We start from the raw sequence: 23,032 nt of genomic DNA, 5'->3' as shown, positions 1-23,032 counted from the left end.
CTGCACGTTGTGCCTTTCAGCTCTAGGGCAAAGTAGCACACCCAGAGCAGAAGTCCTACTTCAGCCAGATCAGGCCTGCAAAGAAACTGCGTTTCACAGGCCTTTGGAAGAGATGCTCCCACTAGGCTGTAAGAGCACTGTGCAGAGCGAGTTGTTTCTTAGCTTCCCAAAGAGCTGGAAGCAAGATGCTGTGGGGCCCAACTCGCCCTTTGGAAAGAAGCCTGCACGTTGTGCCTTTCAGCTCTAGGGCAAAGTAGCACACCCAGAGCAGAAGTCCTACTTCAGCCAGATCAGGCCTGCAAAGAAACTGCGTTTCACAGGCCTTTGGAAGAGATGTTCCCTCTAGGCTGTAAGAGCACTGTGCAGAGCGAGTGGTTTCTTAGCTTCCCAAAGAGCTGGAAGCAAGATGCTGTGGGGCCCAACTCGCCCTTTGGAAAGAAGCCTGCACGTTGTGCCTTTCAGCTCTAGGGCAAAGTAGCACACCCAGAGCAGAAGTCCTACTTCAGCCAGATCAGGCCTGCAAAGAAACTGCGTTTCACAGGCCTTTGGAAGAGATGTTCCCTCTAGGCTGTAAGAGCACTGTGCAGAGCGAGTTGTTTCTTAGCTTCCCAAAGAGCTGGAAGCAAGATGCTGTGGGGCCCAACTCGCCCTTTGGAAAGAAGCCTGCACGTTGTGCCTTTCAGCTCTAGGGCAAAGTAGCACACCCAGAGCAGAAGTCCTACTTCAGCCAGATCAGGCCTGCAAAGAAACTGCGTTTCACAGGCCTTTGGAAGAGATGTTCCCACTAGGCTGTAAGAGCACTGTGCAGAGCGAGTTGTTTCTTAGCTTCCCAAAGAGCTGGAAGCAAGATGCTGTGGGGCCCAACTCGCCCTTTGGAAAGAAGCCTGCACGTTGTGCCTTTCAGCTCTAGGGCAAAGTAGCACACCCAGAGCAGAAGTCCTACTTCAGCCAGATCAGGCCTGCAAAGAAACTGCGTTTCACAGGCCTTTGGAAGAGATGTTCCCGGTAGGCTGTAAGAGCACTGTGCAGAGCGAGTTGTTTCTTAGCTTCCCAAAGAGCTGGAAGCAAGATGCTGTGGGGCCCAACTCGCCCTTTGGAAAGAAGCCTGCACGTTGTGCCTTTCAGCTCTAGGGCAAAGTAGCACACCCAGAGCAGAAGTCCTACTTCAGCCAGATCAGGCCTGCAAAGAAACTGCGTTTCACAGGCCTTTGGAAGAGATGTTCCCGGTAGGCTGTAAGAGCACTGTGCAGAGCGAGTTGTTTCTTAGCTTCCCAAAGAGCTGGAAGCAAGATGCTGTGGGGCCCAACTCGCCCTTTGGAAAGAAGCCTGCACGTTGTGCCTTTCAGCTCTAGGGCAAAGTAGCACACCCAGAGCAGAAGTCCTACTTCAGCCAGATCAGGCCTGCAAAGAAACTGCGTTTCACAGGCCTTTGGAAGAGATGTTCCCTCTAGGCTGTAAGAGCACTGTGCAGAGCGAGTTGTTTCTTAGCTGCCCAAAGAGCTGGAAGCAAGATGCTGTGGGGCCCAACTCGCCCTTTGGAAAGAAGCCTGCACGTTGCGCCTTTCAGCTCTAGGGCAAAGTAGCACACCAAGAGCAGAAGTCCTACTTCAGCCAGATCAGGCCTGCAAAGAAACTGCGTTTCACAGGCCTTTGGAAGAGATGTTCCCACTAGGCTGTAAGAGCACTGTGCAGAGCGAGTTGTTTCTTAGCTTCCCAAAGAGCTGGAAGCAAGATGCTGTGGGGCCCAACTCGCCCTTTGGAAAGAAGCCTGCACGTTGTGCCTTTCAGCTCTAGGGCAAAGTAGCACACCCAGAGCAGAAGTCCTACTTCAGCCAGATCAGGCCTGCAAAGAAACTGCGTTTCACAGGCCTTTGGAAGAGATGTTCCCGGTAGGCTGTAAGAGCACTGTGCAGAGCGAGTTGTTTCTTAGCTTCCCAAAGAGCTGGAAGCAAGATGCTGTGGGGCCCAACTCGCCCTTTGGAAAGAAGCCTGCACGTTGCGCCTTTCAGCTCTAGGGCAAAGTAGCACACCCAGAGCAGAAGTCCTACTTCAGCCAGATCAGGCCTGCAAAGAAACTGCGTTTCACAGGCCTTTGGAAGAGATGTTCCCACTAGGCTGTAAGAGCACTGTGCAGAGCGAGTTGTTTCTTAGCTTCCCAAAGAGCTGGAAGCAAGATGCTGTGGGGCCCAACTCGCCCTTTGGAAAGAAGCCTGCACGTTGTGCCTTTCAGCTCTAGGGCAAAGTAGCACACCCAGAGCAGAAGTCCTACTTCAGCCAGATCAGGCCTGCAAAGAAACTGAGTTTCACAGGCCTTTGGAAGAGATGTTCCCACTAGGCTGTAAGAGCACTGTGCAGAGCGAGTTGTTTCTTAGCTTCCCAAAGAGCTGGAAGCAAGATGCTGTGGGGCCCAACTCGCCCTTTGGAAAGAAGCCTGCACGTTGTGCCTTTCAGCTCTAGGGCAAAGTAGCACACCCAGAGCAGAAGTCCTACTTCAGCCAGATCAGGCCTGCAAAGAAACTGCGTTTCACAGGCCTTTGGAAGAGATGTTCCCTCTAGGCTGTAAGAGCACTGTGCAGAGCTAGTTGTTTCTTAGCTTCCCAAAGAGCTGGAAGCAAGATGCTGTGGGGCCCAACTCGCCCTTTGGAAAGAAGCCTGCACGTTGTGCCTTTCAGCTCTAGGGCAAAGTAGCTCACCCAGAGCAGAAGTCCTACTTCAGCCAGATCAGGCCTGCAAAGAAACTGCGTTTCACAGGCCTTTGGAAGAGATGTTCCCGGTAGGCTGTAAGAGCACTGTGCAGAGCGAGTTGTTTCTTAGCTTCCCAAAGAGCTGGAAGCAAGATGCTGTGGGGCCCAACTCGCCCTTTGGAAAGAAGCCTGCACGTTGTGCCTTTCAGCTCTAGGGCAAAGTAGCCCACCCAGAGCAGAAGTCCTACTTCAGCCAGATCAGGCCTGCAAAGAAACTGCGTTTCACAGGCCTTTGGAAGACTTGTTCCCGGTAGGCTGTAAGAGCACTGTGCAGAGCGAGTTGTTTCTTAGCTTCCCAAAGAGCTGGAAGCAAGATGCTGTGGGGCCCAACTCGCCCTTTGGAAAGAAGCCTGCACGTTGTGCCTTTCAGCTCTAGGGCAAAGTAGCACACCCAGAGCAGAAGTCCTACTTCAGCCAGATCAGGCCTGCAAAGAAACTGCGTTTCACAGGCCTTTGGAAGAGATGTTCCCGGTAGGCTGTAAGAGCACTGTGCAGAGCGAGTTGTTTCTTAGCTTCCCAAAGAGCTGGAAGCAAGATGCTGTGGGGCCCAACTCGCCCTTTGGAAAGAAGCCTGCACGTTGTGCCTTTCAGCTCTAGGGCAAAGTAGCACACCCAGAGCAGAAGTCCTACTTCAGCCAGATCAGGCCTGCAAAGAAACTGCGTTTCACAGGCCTTTGGAAGAGATGTTCCCACTAGGCTGTAAGAGCACTGTGCAGAGCGAGTTGTTTCTTAGCTTCCCAAAGAGCTGGAAGCAAGATGCTGTGGGGCCCAACTCGCCCTTTGGAAAGAAGCCTGCACGTTGTGCCTTTCAGCTCTAGGGCAAAGTAGCACACCCAGAGCAGAAGTCCTACTTCAGCCAGATCAGGCCTGCAAAGAAACTGCGTTTCACAGGCCTTTGGAAGAGATGTTCCCACTAGGCTGTAAGAGCACTGTGCAGAGCGAGTTGTTTCTTAGCTTCCCAAAGAGCTGGAAGCAAGATGCTGTGGGGCCCAACTCGCCCTTTGGAAAGAAGCCTGCACGTTGTGCCTTTCAGCTCTAGGGCAAAGTAGCACACCCAGAGCAGAAGTCCTACTTCAGCCAGATCAGGCCTGCAAAGAAACTGCCTTTCACAGGCCTTTGGAAGAGATGTTCCCACTAGGCTGTAAGAGCACTGTGCAGAGCGAGTTGTTTCTTAGCTTCCCAAAGAGCTGGAAGCAAGATGCTGTGGGGCCCAACTCGCCCTTTAGAAAGAAGCCTGCACGTTGTGCCTTTCAGCTCTAGGGCAAAGTAGCCCACCCAGAGCAGAAGTCCTACTTCAGCCAGATGAGGCCTGCAAAGAAGCTGCGTTTCACAGGCCTTTGGAAAAGATGTTCCCGGTAGGCTGTAAGAGCACTGTGCAGAGCGAGTTGTTTCTTAGCTTCCCAAAGAGCTGGAAGCAAGATGCTGTGGGGCCCAACTCGCCCTTTGGAAAGAAGCCTGCACGGTGTGCCTTTCAGCTCTAGGGCAAAGTAGCACACCCAGAGCAGAAGTCCTACTTCAGCCAGATCAGGCCTGCAAAGAAACTGCGTTTCACAGGCCTTTGGAAGAGATGTTCCCGGTAGGCTGTAAGAGCACTGTGCAGAGCGAGTTGTTTCTTAGCTTCCCAAAGAGCTGGAAGCAAGATGCTGTGGGGCCCAACTCGCCCTTTGGAAAGAAGCCTGCACGTTGTGCCTTTCAGCTCTAGGGCAAAGTAGCACACCCAGAGCAGTATTCCTACTTCAGCCAGATCAGGCCTGCAAAGAAACTGCGTTTCACAGGCCTTTGGAAGAGATGTTCCCGGTAGGCTGTAAGAGCACTGTGCAGAGCGAGTTGTTTCTTAGCTTCCCAAAGAGCTGGAAGCAAGATGCTGTGGGGCCCAACTCGCCCTTTGGAAAGAAGCCTGCACGTTGTGCCTTTCAACTCTAGGGCAAAGTAGCACACCCAGAGCAGAAGTCCTACTTCAGCCAGATCAGGCCTGCAAAGAAACTGCGTTTCACAGGCCTTTGGAAGAGATGTTCCCGGTAGGCTGTAAGAGCACTGTGCAGAGCGAGTTGTTTCTTAGCTTCCCAAAGAGCTGGAAGCAAGATGCTGTGGGGCCCAACTCGCCCTTTGGAAAGAAGCCTGCACGTTGTGCCTTTCAGCTCTAGGGCAAAGTAGCACACCCAGAGCAGAAGTCCTACTTCAGCCAGATCAGGCCTGCAAAGAAACTGCGTTTCACAGGCCTTTGGAAGAGATGTTCCCACTAGGCTGTAAGAGCACTGTGCAGAGCGAGTTGTTTCTTAGCTTCCCAAAGAGCTGGAAGCAAGATGCTGTGGGGCCCAACTCGCCCTTTGGAAAGAAGCCTGCACGTTGTGCCTTTCAGCTCTAGGGCAAAGTAGCACACCCAGAGCAGAAGTCCTACTTCAGCCAGATCAGGCCTGCAAAGAAACTGCGTTTCACAGGCCTTTGGAAGAGATGTTCCCACTAGGCTGTAAGAGCACTGTGCAGAGCGAGTGGTTTCTTAGCTTCCCAAAGAGCTGGAAGCAAGATGCTGTGGGGCCCAACTCGCCCTTTGGAAAGAAGCCTGCACGTTGTGCCTTTCAGCTCTAGGGCAAAGTAGCACACCCAGAGCAGAAGTCCTACTTCAGCCAGATCAGGCCTGCAAAGAAACTGCATTTCACAGGCCTTTGGAAGAGATGTTCCCGGTAGGCTGTAAGAGCACTGTGCAGAGCGAGTTGTTTCTTAGCTTCCCAAAGAGCTGGAAGCAAGATGCTGTGGGGCCCAACTCGCCCTTTGGAAAGAAGCCTGCACGTTGTGCCTTTCAGCTCTAGGGCAAAGTAGCACACCCAGAGCAGAAGTCCTACTTCAGCCAGATCAGGCCTGCAAAGAAACTGCGTTTCAAAGACCTTTGGAAGAGATGTTCCCACTAGGCTGTAAGAGCACTGTCCAGAGCAAGTTGTTTCTTAGCTTCCCAAAGAGCTGGAAGCAAGATGCTGTGGGGCCCAACTCGCCCTTTGGAAAGAAGCCTGCACGTTGTGCCTTTCAGCTCTAGGGCAAAGTAGCACACCCAGAGCAGAAGTCCTACTTCAGCCAGATCAGACCTGCAAAGAAACTGCGTTTCACAGGCCTTTGGAAGAGATGTTCCCACTAGGCTGTAAGAGCACTGTGCAGAGCGAGTGGTTTCTTAGCTTCCCAAAGAGCTGGAAGCAAGATGCTGTGGGGCCCAACTCGCCCTTTGGAAAGAAGCCTGCACGTTGTGCCTTTCAGCTCTAGGGCAAAGTAGCACACCCAGAGCAGAAGTCCTACTTCAGCCAGATCAGGCCTGCAAAGAAACTGCGTTTCACAGGCCTTTGGAAGAGATGTTCCCACTAGGCTGTAAGAGCACTGTGCAGAGCGAGTGGTTTCTTAGCTTCCCAAAGAGCTGGAAGCAAGATGCTGTGGGGCCCAACTCGCCCTTTGGAAAGAAGCCTGCACGTTGTGCCTTTCAGCTCTAGGGCAAAGTAGCACACCCAGAGCAGAAGTCCTACTTCAGCCAGATCAGGCCTGCAAAGAAACTGCGTTTCACAGGCCTTTGGAAGAGATGTTCCCGGTAGGCTGTAAGAGCACTGTGCAGAGCGAGTGGTTTCTTAGCTTCCCAAAGAGCTGGAAGCAAGATGCTGTGGGGCCCAACTCGCCCTTTGGAAAGAAGCCTGCACGTTGTGCCTTTCAGCTCTAGGGCAAAGTAGCCCACCCAGAGCAGAAGTCCTACTTCAGCCAGATCAGGCCTGCAAAGAAACTGCGTTTCACAGGCCTTTGGAAGACTTGTTCCCGGTAGGCTGTAAGAGCACTGTGCAGAGCGAGTTGTTTCTTAGCTTCCCAAAGAGCTGGAAGCAAGATGCTGTGGGGCCCAACTCGCCCTTTGGAAAGAAGCCTGCACGTTGTGCCTTTCAGCTCTAGGGCAAAGTAGCACACCCAGAGCAGAAGTCCTACTTCAGCCAGATCAGGCCTGCAAAGAAACTGCGTTTCACAGGCCTTTGGAAGAGATGTTCCCACTAGGCTGTAAGAGCACTGTGCAGAGCGAGTTGTTTCTTAGCTTCCCAAAGAGCTGGAAGCAAGATGCTGTGGGGCCCAACTCGCCCTTTGGAAAGAAGCCTGCACGTTGTGCCTTTCAGCTCTAGGGCAAAGTAGCACACCCAGAGCAGAAGTCCTACTTCAGCCAGATCAGGCCTGCAAAGAAACTGCGTTTCACAGGCCTTTGGAAGAGATGTTCCCACTAGGCTGTAAAAGCACTGTGCAGAGCGAGTGGTTTCTTAGCTTCCCAAAGAGCTGGAAGCAAGATGCTGTGGGGCCCAACTCGCCCTTTGGAAAGAAGCCTGCACGTTGTGCCTTTCAGCTCTAGGGCAAAGTAGCACACCCAGAGCAGAAGTCCTACTTCAGCCAGATCAGGCCTGCAAAGAAACTGCGTTTCACAGGCCTTTGGAAGAGATGTTCCCACTAGGCTGTAAGAGCACTGTGCAGAGCGAGTGGTTTCTTAGCTTCCCAAAGAGCTGGAAGCAAGATGCTGTGGGGCCCAACTCGCCCTTTGGAAAGAAGCCTGCACGTTGTGCCTTTCAGCTCTAGGGCAAAGTAGCACACCCAGAGCAGAAGTCCTACTTCAGCCAGATCAGGCCTGCAAAAAAACTGCGTTTCACAGGCCTTTGGAAGAGATGTTCCCACTAGGCTGTAAGAGCACTGTGCAGAGCGAGTGGTTTCTTAGCTTCCCAAAGAGCTGGAAGCAAGATGCTGTGGGGCCCAACTCGCCTTTTGGAAAGAAGCCTGCACGTTGTGCCTTTCAGCTCTAGGGCAAAGTAGCACACCCAGAGCAGAAGTCCTACTTCAGCCAGATCAGGCCTGCAAAGAAACTGCGTTTCACAGGCCTTTGGAAGAGATGTTCCCGGTAGGCTGTAAGAGCACTGTGCAGAGCGAGTTGTTTCTTAGCTTCCCAAAGAGCTGGAAGCAAGATGCTGTGGGGCCCAACTCGCCCTTTGGAAAGAAGCCTGCACGTTGTGCCTTTCAGCTCTAGGGCAAAGTAGCACACCCAGAGCAGAAGTCCTACTTCAGCCAGATCAGGCCTGCAAAGAAACTGCGTTTCACAGGCCTTTGGAAGAGATGTTCCCACTAGGCTGTAAGAGCACTGTGCAGAGCGAGTTGTTTCTTAGCTTCCCAAAGAGCTGGAAGCAAGATGCTGTGGGGCCCAACTCGCCCTTTGGAAAGAAGCCTGCACGTTGTGCCTTTCAGCTCTAGGGCAAAGTAGCACACCCAGAGCAGAAGTCCTACTTCAGCCAGATCAGGCCTGCAAAGAAACTGCGTTTCACAGGCCTTTGGAAGAGATGTTCCCGGTAGGCTGTAAGAGCACTGTGCAGAGCGAGTTGTTTCTTAGCTTCCCAAAGAGCTGGAAGCAAGATGCTGTGGGGCCCAACTCGCCCTTTGGAAAGAAGCCTGCACGTTGTGCCTTTCAGCTCTAGGGCAAAGTAGCCCACCCAGAGCAGAAGTCCTACTTCAGCCAGATCAGGCCTGCAAAGAAACTGCGTTTCACAGGCCTTTGGAAGACTTGTTCCCGGTAGGCTGTAAGAGCACTGTGCAGAGCGAGTTGTTTCTTAGCTTCCCAAAGAGCTGGAAGCAAGATGCTGTGGGGCCCAACTCGCCCTTTGGAAAGGAGCCTGCACGTTTTGCCTTTCAGCTCTAGGGCAAAGTAGCACACCCAGACAAGAAGACTTACTTCAGCCAGATCAGGCCTGCAAAGAAACTGCGTTTCACAGTCCGTTTTAAGACATGTTCCCGGTAGGCTGTAAGAGCCCTATGCAGAGCGAGTTGTTTCTTAGCTGCTGAAAGAGCTGGATGCTGGACTTGAGGGACTTGTCTACCCTTGTGGAATCAAGGCAGGACTTTGTGCCTTGCAGCTCTAGCGCCATGTAGGACCCGGCAGAGCAGAAGTTCTACTTCAGCCAGATCAGGCCTGGGAAGAAACTGCGTTTCACAGGCCTTTGTAAGATTCGTTCCCTTAGGCTGTAAAACACCAGTGCAGAGCAAGTTGTTTCTTAGCTGCCCAAAGAGGTGGAAGCCCCACGCTGTGGGGCCTGTCTGCCCTTGAGGAGTCAAGGCAGGACTTTGAGCCTTGCAACTCTAGGCCGATGTAGGACACGGCATAGCAGCAGTTCTACCTCAGCGAGATAAGGCCTGCAGGAAACTGTATTTCTCAGGCCTTTGCAAGAGATGTTCCCGGTTGGCTGTAAGAGAGGTCTGCAGAGCGAATAGTTTCTTAGCTTCCCAAAGAGCTGGAAGCAAGATGCTTTGGGGCCCAACTCGCCCTTTGGAAAGAAAACTGCGGGTTGTGCCTCTCAGCTCCAGGGCAATGTAGCAAACCCAGAGCAGAAGTTCTACTTCAGCCAGATCAGGCCTGCAAAGAAACTGCGTTTCACAGGCCTTTGGAAGAGATGCTCCCGGTAGGCTGTAAGAGCACTGAGCAGAGCGAGTTGTTTCTTAGCTTCCCAAAGAGCTGGAAGCAAGATGCTGTGGGGCCCAACTCGCCATTTGGAAAGAAGCCTGCACGTAGTGCCTTTCAGCTCTAGGGCAATGTAGCACACCCAGAGCAGAAGTCCTACTTCAGCCAGATCAGGCTTGCAAAGAAAGTGCATTTCACAGGCCTTTGGAAGAGATGTTCCCGGTAGGCTGTAAGAGCACTGTGCAGAGCGAGTTGTTTCTTAGCTTCCGAAAGAGCTGGAAGCTGGACCTGAGGGACTTGTCTACCCTTGTGGAAACAAGGCAGGACTTTGTGCCTTGCAGCTCCAGCGCCATGTAGGACCCGGCAGAGCAGAAGTTCTACTTCAGCCAGATCAGGGATGGGAAGAAACTGCGTTTCACAGGCCTTTGGAAGAGATGTTCCCGGTAGGCTGTAAGAGCACTGTGCAGAGCGAGTTGTTTCTTCGCTTCCCAAAGAGCTGGAAGCAAGATGCTCTGAGGCCCAACTCGCCCTTTGGAAAGAAGCCTGCACGTTGTGCCTTTCAGCTCTAGGGCAAAGTAGCACACCCAGAGCAGAAGTTCCACTTCAGCCAGATCAGGCCTGCAAAGAAACTGCGTTTCACGGGCCTTTGGAAGAGAAGTTCCCACTAGGCTGTAAGAGCACTGTGCAGAGCGAGTTGTTTCTTAGCTTCCCAAAGAGCTGGAAGCAAGATGCTGTGGGGCCCAACTCGCCCTTTGGAAAGAAGCCTGCACGTTGTGCCTTTCAGCTCTAGGGCAAAGTAGCACACCCAGAGCAGAAGTCCTACTTCAGCCAGATCAGGCCTGCAAAGAAACTGCGTTTCACAGGCCTTTGGAAGAGATGTTCCCACTAGGCTGTAAGAGCACTGTGCAGAGCGAGTTGTTTCTTAGCTTCCCAAAGAGCTGGAAGCAAGATGCTGTGGGGCCCAACTCGCCCTTTGGAAAGAAGCCTGCACGTTGTGCCTTTCAGCTCTAGGGCAAAGTAGCACACCCAGAGCAGAAGTCCTACTTCAGCCAGATCAGGCCTGCAAAGAAACTGCGTTTCACAGGCCTTTGGAAGAGATGTTCCCGGTAGGCTGTAAGAGCACTGTGCAGAGCGAGTTGTTTCTTAGCTTCCCAAAGAGCTGGAAGCAAGATGCTGTGGGGCCCAACTCGCCCTTTGGAAAGAAGCCTGCACGTTGTGCCTTTCAGCTCTAGGGCAAAGTAGCACACCCAGAGCAGAAGTCCTACTTCAGCCAGATCAGGCCTGCAAAGAAACTGCGTTTCACAGGCCTTTGGAAGACTTGTTCCCGGTAGGCTGTAAGAGCACTGTGCACAGCGAGTTGTTTCTTAGCTTCCCAAAGAGCTGGAAGCAAGATGCTGTGGGGCCCAACTCGCCCTTTGGAAAGAAGCCTGCACGTTGTGCCTTTCAGCTCTAGGGCAAAGTAGCCCACCCAGAGCAGAAGTCCTACTTCAGCCAGATCAGGCCTGCAAAGAAACTGCGTTTCACAGGCGTTTGGAAGACTTGTTCCCGGTAGGCTGTAAGAGCACTGTGCAGAGCGAGTTGTTTCTTAGCTTCCCAAAGAGCTGGAAGCAAGATGCTGTGGGGCCCAACTCGCCCTTTGGAAAGAAGCCTGCACGTTGTGCCTTTCAGCTCTAGGGCAAAGTAGCACACCCAGAGCAGAAGTCCTACTTCAGCCAGATCAGGCCTGCAAAGAAACTGCGTTTCACAGGCCTTTGGAAGAGATGTTCCCACTAGGCTGTAAGAGCACTGTGCAGAGCGAGTTGTTTCTTAGCTTCCCAAAGAGCTGGAAGCAAGATGCTGTGGGGCCCAACTCGCCCTTTGGAAAGAAGCCTGCACGTTGTGCCTTTCAGCTCTAGGGCAAAGTAGCACACCCAGAGCAGAAGTCCTACTTCAGCCAGATCAGGCCTGCAAAGAAACTGCGTTTCACAGGCCTTTGGAAGAGATGTTCCCACTAGGCTGTAAGAGCACTGTGCAGAGCGAGTTGTTTCTTAGCTTCCCAAAGAGCTGGAAGCAAGATGCTGTGGGGCCCAACTCGCCCTTTGGAAAGAAGCCTGCACGTTGTGCCTTTCAGCTCTAGGGCAAAGTAGCACACCCAGAGCAGAAGTCCTACTTCAGCCAGATCAGGCCTGCAAAGAAACTGCCTTTCACAGGCCTTTGGAAGAGATGTTCCCACTAGGCTGTAAGAGCACTGTGCAGAGCGAGTTGTTTCTTAGCTTCCCAAAGAGCTGGAAGCAAGATGCTGTGGGGCCCAACTCGCCCTTTAGAAAGAAGCCTGCACGTTGTGCCTTTCAGCTCTAGGGCAAAGTAGCCCACCCAGAGCAGAAGTCCTACTTCAGCCAGATGAGGCCTGCAAAGAAGCTGCGTTTCACAGGCCTTTGGAAAAGATGTTCCCGGTAGGCTGTAAGAGCACTGTGCAGAGCGAGTTGTTTCTTAGCTTCCCAAAGAGCTGGAAGCAAGATGCTGTGGGGCCCAACTCGCCCTTTGGAAAGAAGCCTGCACGGTGTGCCTTTCAGCTCTAGGGCAAAGTAGCACACCCAGAGCAGAAGTCCTACTTCAGCCAGATCAGGCCTGCAAAGAAACTGCGTTTCACAGGCCTTTGGAAGAGATGTTCCCGGTAGGCTGTAAGAGCACTGTGCAGAGCGAGTTGTTTCTTAGCTTCCCAAAGAGCTGGAAGCAAGATGCTGTGGGGCCCAACTCGCCCTTTGGAAAGAAGCCTGCACGTTGTGCCTTTCAGCTCTAGGGCAAAGTAGCACACCCAGAGCAGTATTCCTACTTCAGCCAGATCAGGCCTGCAAAGAAACTGCGTTTCACAGGCCTTTGGAAGAGATGTTCCCGGTAGGCTGTAAGAGCACTGTGCAGAGCGAGTTGTTTCTTAGCTTCCCAAAGAGCTGGAAGCAAGATGCTGTGGGGCCCAACTCGCCCTTTGGAAAGAAGCCTGCACGTTGTGCCTTTCAGCTCTAGGGCAAAGTAGCACAACCAGAGCAGAAGTCCTACTTCAGCCAGATCAGGCCTGCAAAGAAACTGCGTTTCACAGGCCTTTGGAAGAGATGTTCCCGGTAGGCTGTAAGAGCACTGTGCAGAGCGAGTTGTTTCTTAGCTTCCCAAAGAGCTGGAAGCAAGATGCTGTGGGGCCCAACTCGCCCTTTGGAAAGAAGCCTGCACGTTGTGCCTTTCAGCTCTAGGGCAAAGTAGCACACCCAGAGCAGAAGTCCTACTTCAGCCAGATCAGGCCTGCAAAGAAACTGCGTTTCACAGGCCTTTGGAAGAGATGTTCCCACTAGGCTGTAAGAGCACTGTGCAGAGCGAGTTGTTTCTTAGCTTCCCAAAGAGCTGGAAGCAAGATGCTGTGGGGCCCAACTCGCCCTTTGGAAAGAAGCCTGCACGTTGTGCCTTTCAGCTCTAGGGCAAAGTAGCACACCCAGAGCAGAAGTCCTACTTCAGCCAGATCAGGCCTGCAAAGAAACTGCGTTTCACAGGCCTTTGGAAGAGATGTTCCCACTAGGCTGTAAGAGCACTGTGCAGAGCGAGTGGTTTCTTAGCTTCCCAAAGAGCTGGAAGCAAGATGCTGTGGGGCCCAACTCGCCCTTTGGAAAGAAGCCTGCACGTTGTGCCTTTCAGCTCTAGGGCAAAGTAGCACACCCAGAGCAGAAGTCCTACTTCAGCCAGATCAGGCCTGCAAAGAAACTGCATTTCACAGGCCTTTGGAAGAGATGTTCCCGGTAGGCTGTAAGAGCACTGTGCAGAGCGAGTTGTTTCTTAGCTTCCCAAAGAGCTGGAAGCAAGATGCTGTGGGGCCCAACTCGCCCTTTGGAAAGAAGCCTGCACGTTGTGCCTTTCAGCTCTAGGGCAAAGTAGCACACCCAGAGCAGAAGTCCTACTTCAGCCAGATCAGGCCTGCAAAGAAACTGCGTTTCAAAGACCTTTGGAAGAGATGTTCCCACTAGGCTGTAAGAGCACTGTCCAGAGCAAGTTGTTTCTTAGCTTCCCAAAGAGCTGGAAGCAAGATGCTGTGGGGCCCAACTCGCCCTTTGGAAAGAAGCCTGCACGTTGTGCCTTTCAGCTCTAGGGCAAAGTAGCACACCCAGAGCAGAAGTCCTACTTCAGCCAGATCAGACCTGCAAAGAAACTGCGTTTCACAGGCCTTTGGAAGAGATGTTCCCACTAGGCTGTAAGAGCACTGTGCAGAGCGAGTGGTTTCTTAGCTTCCCAAAGAGCTGGAAGCAAGATGCTGTGGGGCCCAACTCGCCCTTTGGAAAGAAGCCTGCACGTTGTGCCTTTCAGCTCTAGGGCAAAGTAGCACACCCAGAGCAGAAGTCCTACTTCAGCCAGATCAGGCCTGCAAAGAAACTGCGTTTCACAGGCCTTTGGAAGAGATGTTCCCACTAGGCTGTAAGAGCACTGTGCAGAGCGAGTGGTTTCTTAGCTTCCCAAAGAGCTGGAAGCAAGATGCTGTGGGGCCCAACTCGCCCTTTGGAAAGAAGCCTGCACGTTGTGCCTTTCAGCTCTAGGGCAAAGTAGCACACCCAGAGCAGAAGTCCTACTTCAGCCAGATCAGGCCTGCAAAGAAACTGCGTTTCACAGGCCTTTGGAAGAGATGTTCCCGGTAGGCTGTAAGAGCACTGTGCAGAGCGAGTGGTTTCTTAGCTTCCCAAAGAGCTGGAAGCAAGATGCTGTGGGGCCCAACTCGCCCTTTGGAAAGAAGCCTGCACGTTGTGCCTTTCAGCTCTAGGGCAAAGTAGCCCACCCAGAGCAGAAGTCCTACTTCAGCCAGATCAGGCCTGCAAAGAAACTGCGTTTCACAGGCCTTTGGAAGACTTGTTCCCGGTAGGCTGTAAGAGCACTGTGCAGAGCGAGTTGTTTCTTAGCTTCCCAAAGAGCTGGAAGCAAGATGCTGTGGGGCCCAACTCGCCCTTTGGAAAGAAGCCTGCACGTTGTGCCTTTCAGCTCTAGGGCAAAGTAGCACACCCAGAGCAGAAGTCCTACTTCAGCCAGATCAGGCCTGCAAAGAAACTGCGTTTCACAGGCCTTTGGAAGAGATGTTCCCACTAGGCTGTAAGAGCACTGTGCAGAGCGAGTTGTTTCTTAGCTTCCCAAAGAGCTGGAAGCAAGATGCTGTGGGGCCCAACTCGCCCTTTGGAAAGAAGCCTGCACGTTGTGCCTTTCAGCTCTAGGGCAAAGTAGCACACCCAGAGCAGAAGTCCTACTTCAGCCAGATCAGGCCTGCAAAGAAACTGCGTTTCACAGGCCTTTGGAAGAGATGTTCCCACTAGGCTGTAAAAGCACTGTGCAGAGCGAGTGGTTTCTTAGCTTCCCAAAGAGCTGGAAGCAAGATGCTGTGGGGCCCAACTCGCCCTTTGGAAAGAAGCCTGCACGTTGTGCCTTTCAGCTCTAGGGCAAAGTAGCACACCCAGAGCAGAAGTCCTACTTCAGCCAGATCAGGCCTGCAAAGAAACTGCGTTTCACAGGCCTTTGGAAGAGATGTTCCCACTAGGCTGTAAGAGCACTGTGCAGAGCGAGTGGTTTCTTAGCTTCCCAAAGAGCTGGAAGCAAGATGCTGTGGGGCCCAACTCGCCCTTTGGAAAGAAGCCTGCACGTTGTGCCTTTCAGCTCTAGGGCAAAGTAGCACACCCAGAGCAGAAGTCCTACTTCAGCCAGATCAGGCCTGCAAAAAAACTGCGTTTCACAGGCCTTTGGAAGAGATGTTCCCACTAGGCTGTAAGAGCACTGTGCAGAGCGAGTGGTTTCTTAGCTTCCCAAAGAGCTGGAAGCAAGATGCTGTGGGGCCCAACTCGCCTTTTGGAAAGAAGCCTGCACGTTGTGCCTTTCAGCTCTAGGGCAAAGTAGCACACCCAGAGCAGAAGTCCTACTTCAGCCAGATCAGGCCTGCAAAGAAACTGCGTTTCACAGGCCTTTGGAAGAGATGTTCCCGGTAGGCTGTAAGAGCACTGTGCAGAGCGAGTTGTTTCTTAGCTTCCCAAAGAGCTGGAAGCAAGATGCTGTGGGGCCCAACTCGCCCTTTGGAAAGAAGCCTGCACGTTGTGCCTTTCAGCTCTAGGGCAAAGTAGCACACCCAGAGCAGAAGTCCTACTTCAGCCAGATCAGGCCTGCAAAGAAACTGCGTTTCACAGGCCTTTGGAAGAGATGTTCCCACTAGGCTGTAAGAGCACTGTGCAGAGCGAGTTGTTTCTTAGCTTCCCAAAGAGCTGGAAGCAAGATGCTGTGGGGCCCAACTCGCCCTTTGGAAAGAAGCCTGCACGTTGTGCCTTTCAGCTCTAGGGCAAAGTAGCACACCCAGAGCAGAAGTCCTACTTCAGCCAGATCAGGCCTGCAAAGAAACTGCGTTTCACAGGCCTTTGGAAGAGATGTTCCCGGTAGGCTGTAAGAGCACTGTGCAGAGCGAGTTGTTTCTTAGCTTCCCAAAGAGCTGGAAGCAAGATGCTGTGGGGCCCAACTCGCCCTTTGGAAAGAAGCCTGCACGTTGTGCCTTTCAGCTCTAGGGCAAAGTAGCCCACCCAGAGCAGAAGTCCTACTTCAGCCAGATCAGGCCTGCAAAGAAACTGCGTTTCACAGGCCTTTGGAAGACTTGTTCCCGGTAGGCTGTAAGAGCACTGTGCAGAGCGAGTTGTTTCTTAGCTTCCCAAAGAGCTGGAAGCAAGATGCTGTGGGGCCCAACTCGCCCTTTGGAAAGGAGCCTGCACGTTTTGCCTTTCAGCTCTAGGGCAAAGTAGCACACCCAGACAAGAAGACTTACTTCAGCCAGATCAGGCCTGCAAAGAAACTGCGTTTCACAGTCCGTTTTAAGACATGTTCCCGGTAGGCTGTAAGAGCCCTATGCAGAGCGAGTTGTTTCTTAGCTGCTGAAAGAGCTGGATGCTGGACTTGAGGGACTTGTCTACCCTTGTGGAATCAAGGCAGGACTTTGTGCCTTGCAGCTCTAGCGCCATGTAGGACCCGGCAGAGCAGAAGTTCTACTTCAGCCAGATCAGGCCTGGGAAGAAACTGCGTTTCACAGGCCTTTGTAAGATTCGTTCCCTTAGGCTGTAAAACACCAGTGCAGAGCAAGTTGTTTCTTAGCTGCCCAAAGAGGTGGAAGCCCCACGCTGTGGGGCCTGTCTGCCCTTGAGGAGTCAAGGCAGGACTTTGAGCCTTGCAACTCTAGGCCGATGTAGGACACGGCATAGCAGCAGTTCTACCTCAGCGAGATAAGGCCTGCAGGAAACTGTATTTCTCAGGCCTTTGCAAGAGATGTTCCCGGTTGGCTGTAAGAGAGGTCTGCAGAGCGAATAGTTTCTTAGCTTCCCAAAGAGCTGGAAGCAAGATGCTTTGGGGCCCAACTCGCCCTTTGGAAAGAAAACTGCGGGTTGTGCCTCTCAGCTCCAGGGCAATGTAGCAAACCCAGAGCAGAAGTTCTACTTCAGCCAGATCAGGCCTGCAAAGAAACTGCGTTTCACAGGCCTTTGGAAGAGATGCTCCCGGTAGGCTGTAAGAGCACTGAGCAGAGCGAGTTGTTTCTTAGCTTCCCAAAGAGCTGGAAGCAAGATGCTGTGGGGCCCAACTCGCCATTTGGAAAGAAGCCTGCACGTAGTGCCTTTCAGCTCTAGGGCAATGTAGCACACCCAGAGCAGAAGTCCTACTTCAGCCAGATCAGGCTTGCAAAGAAAGTGCATTTCACAGGCCTTTGGAAGAGATGTTCCCGGTAGGCTGTAAGAGCACTGTGCAGAGCGAGTTGTTTCTTAGCTTCCGAAAGAGCTGGAAGCTGGACCTGAGGGACTTGTCTACCCTTGTGGAAACAAGGCAGGACTTTGTGCCTTGCAGCTCCAGCGCCATGTAGGACCCGGCAGAGCAGAAGTTCTACTTCAGCCAGATCAGGGATGGGAAGAAACTGCGTTTCACAGGCCTTTGGAAGAGATGTTCCCGGTAGGCTGTAAGAGCACTGTGCAGAGCGAGTTGTTTCTTCGCTTCCCAAAGAGCTGGAAGCAAGATGCTCTGAGGCCCAACTCGCCCTTTGGAAAGAAGCCTGCACGTTGTGCCTTTCAGCTCTAGGGCAAAGTAGCACACCCAGAGCAGAAGTTCCACTTCAGCCAGATCAGGCCTGCAAAGAAACTGCGTTTCACGGGCCTTTGGAAGAGAAGTTCCCACTAGGCTGTAAGAGCACTGTGCAGAGCGAGTTGTTTCTTAGCTTCCCAAAGAGCTGGAAGCAAGATGCTGTGGGGCCCAACTCGCCCTTTGGAAAGAAGCCTGCACGTTGTGCCTTTCAGCTCTAGGGCAAAGTAGCACACCCAGAGCAGAAGTCCTACTTCAGCCAGATCAGGCCTGCAAAGAAACTGCGTTTCACAGGCCTTTGGAAGAGATGTTCCCACTAGGCTGTAAGAGCACTGTGCAGAGCGAGTTGTTTCTTAGCTTCCCAAAGAGCTGGAAGCAAGATGCTGTGGGGCCCAACTCGCCCTTTGGAAAGAAGCCTGCACGTTGTGCCTTTCAGCTCTAGGGCAAAGTAGCACACCCAGAGCAGAAGTCCTACTTCAGCCAGATCAGGCCTGCAAAGAAACTGCGTTTCACAGGCCTTTGGAAGAGATGTTCCCGGTAGGCTGTAAGAGCACTGTGCAGAGCGAGTTGTTTCTTAGCTTCCCAAAGAGCTGGAAGCAAGATGCTGTGGGGCCCAACTCGCCCTTTGGAAAGAAGCCTGCACGTTGTGCCTTTCAGCTCTAGGGCAAAGTAGCACACCCAGAGCAGAAGTCCTACTTCAGCCAGATCAGGCCTGCAAAGAAACTGCGTTTCACAGGCCTTTGGAAGACTTGTTCCCGGTAGGCTGTAAGAGCACTGTGCAGAGCGAGTTGTTTCTTAGCTTCCCAAAGAGCTGGAAGCAAGATGCTGTGGGGCCCAACTCGCCCTTTGGAAAGAAGCCTGCACGTTGTGCCTTTCAGCTCTAGGGCAAAGTAGCCCACCCAGAGCAGAAGTCCTACTTCAGCCAGATCAGGCCTGCAAAGAAACTGCGTTTCACAGGCGTTTGGAAGACTTGTTCCCGGTAGGCTGTAAGAGCACTGTGCAGAGCGAGTTGTTTCTTAGCTTCCCAAAGAGCTGGAAGCAAGATGCTGTGGGGCCCAACTCGCCCTTTGGAAAGAAGCCTGCACGTTGTGCCTTTCAGCTCTAGGGCAAAGTAGCACACCCAGAGCAGAAGTCCTACTTCAGCCAGATCAGGCCTGCAAAGAAACTGCGTTTCACAGGCCTTTGGAAGAGATGTTCCCACTAGGCTGTAAGAGCACTGTGCAGAGCGAGTTGTTTCTTAGCTTCCCAAAGAGCTGGAAGCAAGATGCTGTGGGGCCCAACTCGCCCTTTGGAAAGAAGCCTGCACGTTGTGCCTTTCAGCTCTAGGGCAAAGTAGCACACCCAGAGCAGAAGTCCTACTTCAGCCAGATCAGGCCTGCAAAGAAACTGCGTTTCACAGGCCTTTGGAAGAGATGTTCCCACTAGGCTGTAAGAGCACTGTGCAGAGCGAGTTGTTTCTTAGCTTCCCAAAGAGCTGGAAGCAAGATGCTGTGGGGCCCAACTCGCCCTTTGGAAAGAAGCCTGCACGTTGTGCCTTTCAGCTCTAGGGCAAAGTAGCACACCCAGAGCAGAAGTCCTACTTCAGCCAGATCAGGCCTGCAAAGAAACTGCCTTTCACAGGCCTTTGGAAGAGATGTTCCCACTAGGCTGTAAGAGCACTGTGCAGAGCGAGTTGTTTCTTAGCTTCCCAAAGAGCTGGAAGCAAGATGCTGTGGGGCCCAACTCGCCCTTTAGAAAGAAGCCTGCACGTTGTGCCTTTCAGCTCTAGGGCAAAGTAGCCCACCCAGAGCAGAAGTCCTACTTCAGCCAGATGAGGCCTGCAAAGAAGCTGCGTTTCACAGGCCTTTGGAAAAGATGTTCCCGGTAGGCTGTAAGAGCACTGTGCAGAGCGAGTTGTTTCTTAGCTTCCCAAAGAGCTGGAAGCAAGATGCTGTGGGGCCCAACTCGCCCTTTGGAAAGAAGCCTGCACGGTGTGCCTTTCAGCTCTAGGGCAAAGTAGCACACCCAGAGCAGAAGTCCTACTTCAGCCAGATCAGGCCTGCAAAGAAACTGCGTTTCACAGGCCTTTGGAAGAGATGTTCCCGGTAGGCTGTAAGAGCACTGTGCAGAGCGAGTTGTTTCTTAGCTTCCCAAAGAGCTGGAAGCAAGATGCTGTGGGGCCCAACTCGCCCTTTGGAAAGAAGCCTGCACGTTGTGCCTTTCAGCTCTAGGGCAAAGTAGCACACCCAGAGCAGTATTCCTACTTCAGCCAGATCAGGCCTGCAAAGAAACTGCGTTTCACAGGCCTTTGGAAGAGATGTTCCCGGTAGGCTGTAAGAGCACTGTGCAGAGCGAGTTGTTTCTTAGCTTCCCAAAGAGCTGGAAGCAAGATGCTGTGGGGCCCAACTCGCCCTTTGGAAAGAAGCCTGCACGTTGTGCCTTTCAACTCTAGGGCAAAGTAGCACACCCAGAGCAGAAGTCCTACTTCAGCCAGATCAGGCCTGCAAAGAAACTGCGTTTCACAGGCCTTTGGAAGAGATGTTCCCGGTAGGCTGTAAGAGCACTGTGCAGAGCGAGTTGTTTCTTAGCTTCCCAAAGAGCTGGAAGCAAGATGCTGTGGGGCCCAACTCGCCCTTTGGAAAGAAGCCTGCACGTTGTGCCTTTCAGCTCTAGGGCAAAGTAGCACACCCAGAGCAGAAGTCCTACTTCAGCCAGATCAGGCCTGCAAAGAAACTGCGTTTCACAGGCCTTTGGAAGAGATGTTCCCACTAGGCTGTAAGAGCACTGTGCAGAGCGAGTTGTTTCTTAGCTTCCCAAAGAGCTGGAAGCAAGATGCTGTGGGGCCCAACTCGCCCTTTGGAAAGAAGCCTGCACGTTGTGCCTTTCAGCTCTAGGGCAAAGTAGCACACCCAGAGCAGAAGTCCTACTTCAGCCAGATCAGGCCTGCAAAGAAACTGCGTTTCACAGGCCTTTGGAAGAGATGTTCCCACTAGGCTGTAAGAGCACTGTGCAGAGCGAGTGGTTTCTTAGCTTCCCAAAGAGCTGGAAGCAAGATGCTGTGGGGCCCAACTCGCCCTTTGGAAAGAAGCCTGCACGTTGTGCCTTTCAGCTCTAGGGCAAAGTAGCACACCCAGAGCAGAAGTCCTACTTCAGCCAGATCAGGCCTGCAAAGAAACTGCATTTCACAGGCCTTTGGAAGAGATGTTCCCGGTAGGCTGTAAGAGCACTGTGCAGAGCGAGTTGTTTCTTAGCTTCCCAAAGAGCTGGAAGCAAGATGCTGTGGGGCCCAACTCGCCCTTTGGAAAGAAGCCTGCACGTTGTGCCTTTCAGCTCTAGGGCAAAGTAGCACACCCAGAGCAGAAGTCCTACTTCAGCCAGATCAGGCCTGCAAAGAAACTGCGTTTCAAAGACCTTTGGAAGAGATGTTCCCACTAGGCTGTAAGAGCACTGTCCAGAGCAAGTTGTTTCTTAGCTTCCCAAAGAGCTGGAAGCAAGATGCTGTGGGGCCCAACTCGCCCTTTGGAAAGAAGCCTGCACGTTGTGCCTTTCAGCTCTAGGGCAAAGTAGCACACCCAGAGCAGAAGTCCTACTTCAGCCAGATCAGACCTGCAAAGAAACTGCGTTTCACAGGCCTTTGGAAGAGATGTTCCCACTAGGCTGTAAGAGCACTGTGCAGAGCGAGTGGTTTCTTAGCTTCCCAAAGAGCTGGAAGCAAGATGCTGTGGGGCCCAACTCGCCCTTTGGAAAGAAGCCTGCACGTTGTGCCTTTCAGCTCTAGGGCAAAGTAGCACACCCAGAGCAGAAGTCCTACTTCAGCCAGATCAGGCCTGCAAAGAAACTGCGTTTCACAGGCCTTTGGAAGAGATGTTCCCACTAGGCTGTAAGAGCACTGTGCAGAGCGAGTGGTTTCTTAGCTTCCCAAAGAGCTGGAAGCAAGATGCTGTGGGGCCCAACTCGCCCTTTGGAAAGAAGCCTGCACGTTGTGCCTTTCAGCTCTAGGGCAAAGTAGCACACCCAGAGCAGAAGTCCTACTTCAGCCAGATCAGGCCTGCAAAGAAACTGCGTTTCACAGGCCTTTGGAAGAGATGTTCCCGGTAGGCTGTAAGAGCACTGTGCAGAGCGAGTGGTTTCTTAGCTTCCCAAAGAGCTGGAAGCAAGATGCTGTGGGGCCCAACTCGCCCTTTGGAAAGAAGCCTGCACGTTGTGCCTTTCAGCTCTAGGGCAAAGTAGCCCACCCAGAGCAGAAGTCCTACTTCAGCCAGATCAGGCCTGCAAAGAAACTGCGTTTCACAGGCCTTTGGAAGACTTGTTCCCGGTAGGCTGTAAGAGCACTGTGCAGAGCGAGTTGTTTCTTAGCTTCCCAAAGAGCTGGAAGCAAGATGCTGTGGGGCCCAACTCGCCCTTTGGAAAGGAGCCTGCACGTTTTGCCTTTCAGCTCTAGGGCAAAGTAGCACACCCAGACAAGAAGACTTACTTCAGCCAGATCAGGCCTGCAAAGAAACTGCGTTTCACAGTCCGTTTTAAGACATGTTCCCGGTAGGCTGTAAGAGCCCTATGCAGAGCGAGTTGTTTCTTAGCTGCTGAAAGAGCTGGATGCTGGACTTGAGGGACTTGTCTACCCTTGTGGAATCAAGGCAGGACTTTGTGCCTTGCAGCTCTAGCGCCATGTAGGACCCGGCAGAGCAGAAGTTCTACTTCAGCCAGATCAGGCCTGGGAAGAAACTGCGTTTCACAGGCCTTTGTAAGATTCGTTCCCTTAGGCTGTAAAACACCAGTGCAGAGCAAGTTGTTTCTTAGCTGCCCAAAGAGGTGGAAGCCCCACGCTGTGGGGCCTGTCTGCCCTTGAGGAGTCAAGGCAGGACTTTGAGCCTTGCAACTCTAGGCCGATGTAGGACACGGCATAGCAGCAGTTCTACCTCAGCGAGATAAGGCCTGCAGGAAACTGTATTTCTCAGGCCTTTGCAAGAGATGTTCCCGGTTGGCTGTAAGAGAGGTCTGCAGAGCGAATAGTTTCTTAGCTTCCCAAAGAGCTGGAAGCAAGATGCTTTGGGGCCCAACTCGCCCTTTGGAAAGAAAACTGCGGGTTGTGCCTCTCAGCTCCAGGGCAATGTAGCAAACCCAGAGCAGAAGTTCTACTTCAGCCAGATCAGGCCTGCAAAGAAACTGCGTTTCACAGGCCTTTGGAAGAGATGCTCCCGGTAGGCTGTAAGAGCACTGAGCAGAGCGAGTTGTTTCTTAGCTTCCCAAAGAGCTGGAAGCAAGATGCTGTGGGGCCCAACTCGCCATTTGGAAAGAAGCCTGCACGTAGTGCCTTTCAGCTCTAGGGCAATGTAGCACACCCAGAGCAGAAGTCCTACTTCAGCCAGATCAGGCTTGCAAAGAAAGTGCATTTCACAGGCCTTTGGAAGAGATGTTCCCGGTAGGCTGTAAGAGCACTGTGCAGAGCGAGTTGTTTCTTAGCTTCCGAAAGAGCTGGAAGCTGGACCTGAGGGACTTGTCTACCCTTGTGGAAACAAGGCAGGACTTTGTGCCTTGCAGCTCCAGCGCCATGTAGGACCCGGCAGAGCAGAAGTTCTACTTCAGCCAGATCAGGGATGGGAAGAAACTGCGTTTCACAGGCCTTTGGAAGAGATGTTCCCGGTAGGCTGTAAGAGCACTGTGCAGAGCGAGTTGTTTCTTCGCTTCCCAAAGAGCTGGAAGCAAGATGCTCTGAGGCCCAACTCGCCCTTTGGAAAGAAGCCTGCACGTTGTGCCTTTCAGCTCTAGGGCAAAGTAGCACACCCAGAGCAGA

The sequence above is a fragment of the Equus caballus genome, chromosome 24 (genome assembly GCF_041296265.1).
Source record: "Equus caballus isolate H_3958 breed thoroughbred chromosome 24, TB-T2T, whole genome shotgun sequence".
Taxonomy (NCBI): domain Eukaryota; kingdom Metazoa; phylum Chordata; class Mammalia; order Perissodactyla; family Equidae; genus Equus; species Equus caballus.
The sequence above is the reverse complement of the archived record's forward strand: the minus strand, read 5'-3'. Positions refer to the sequence as shown.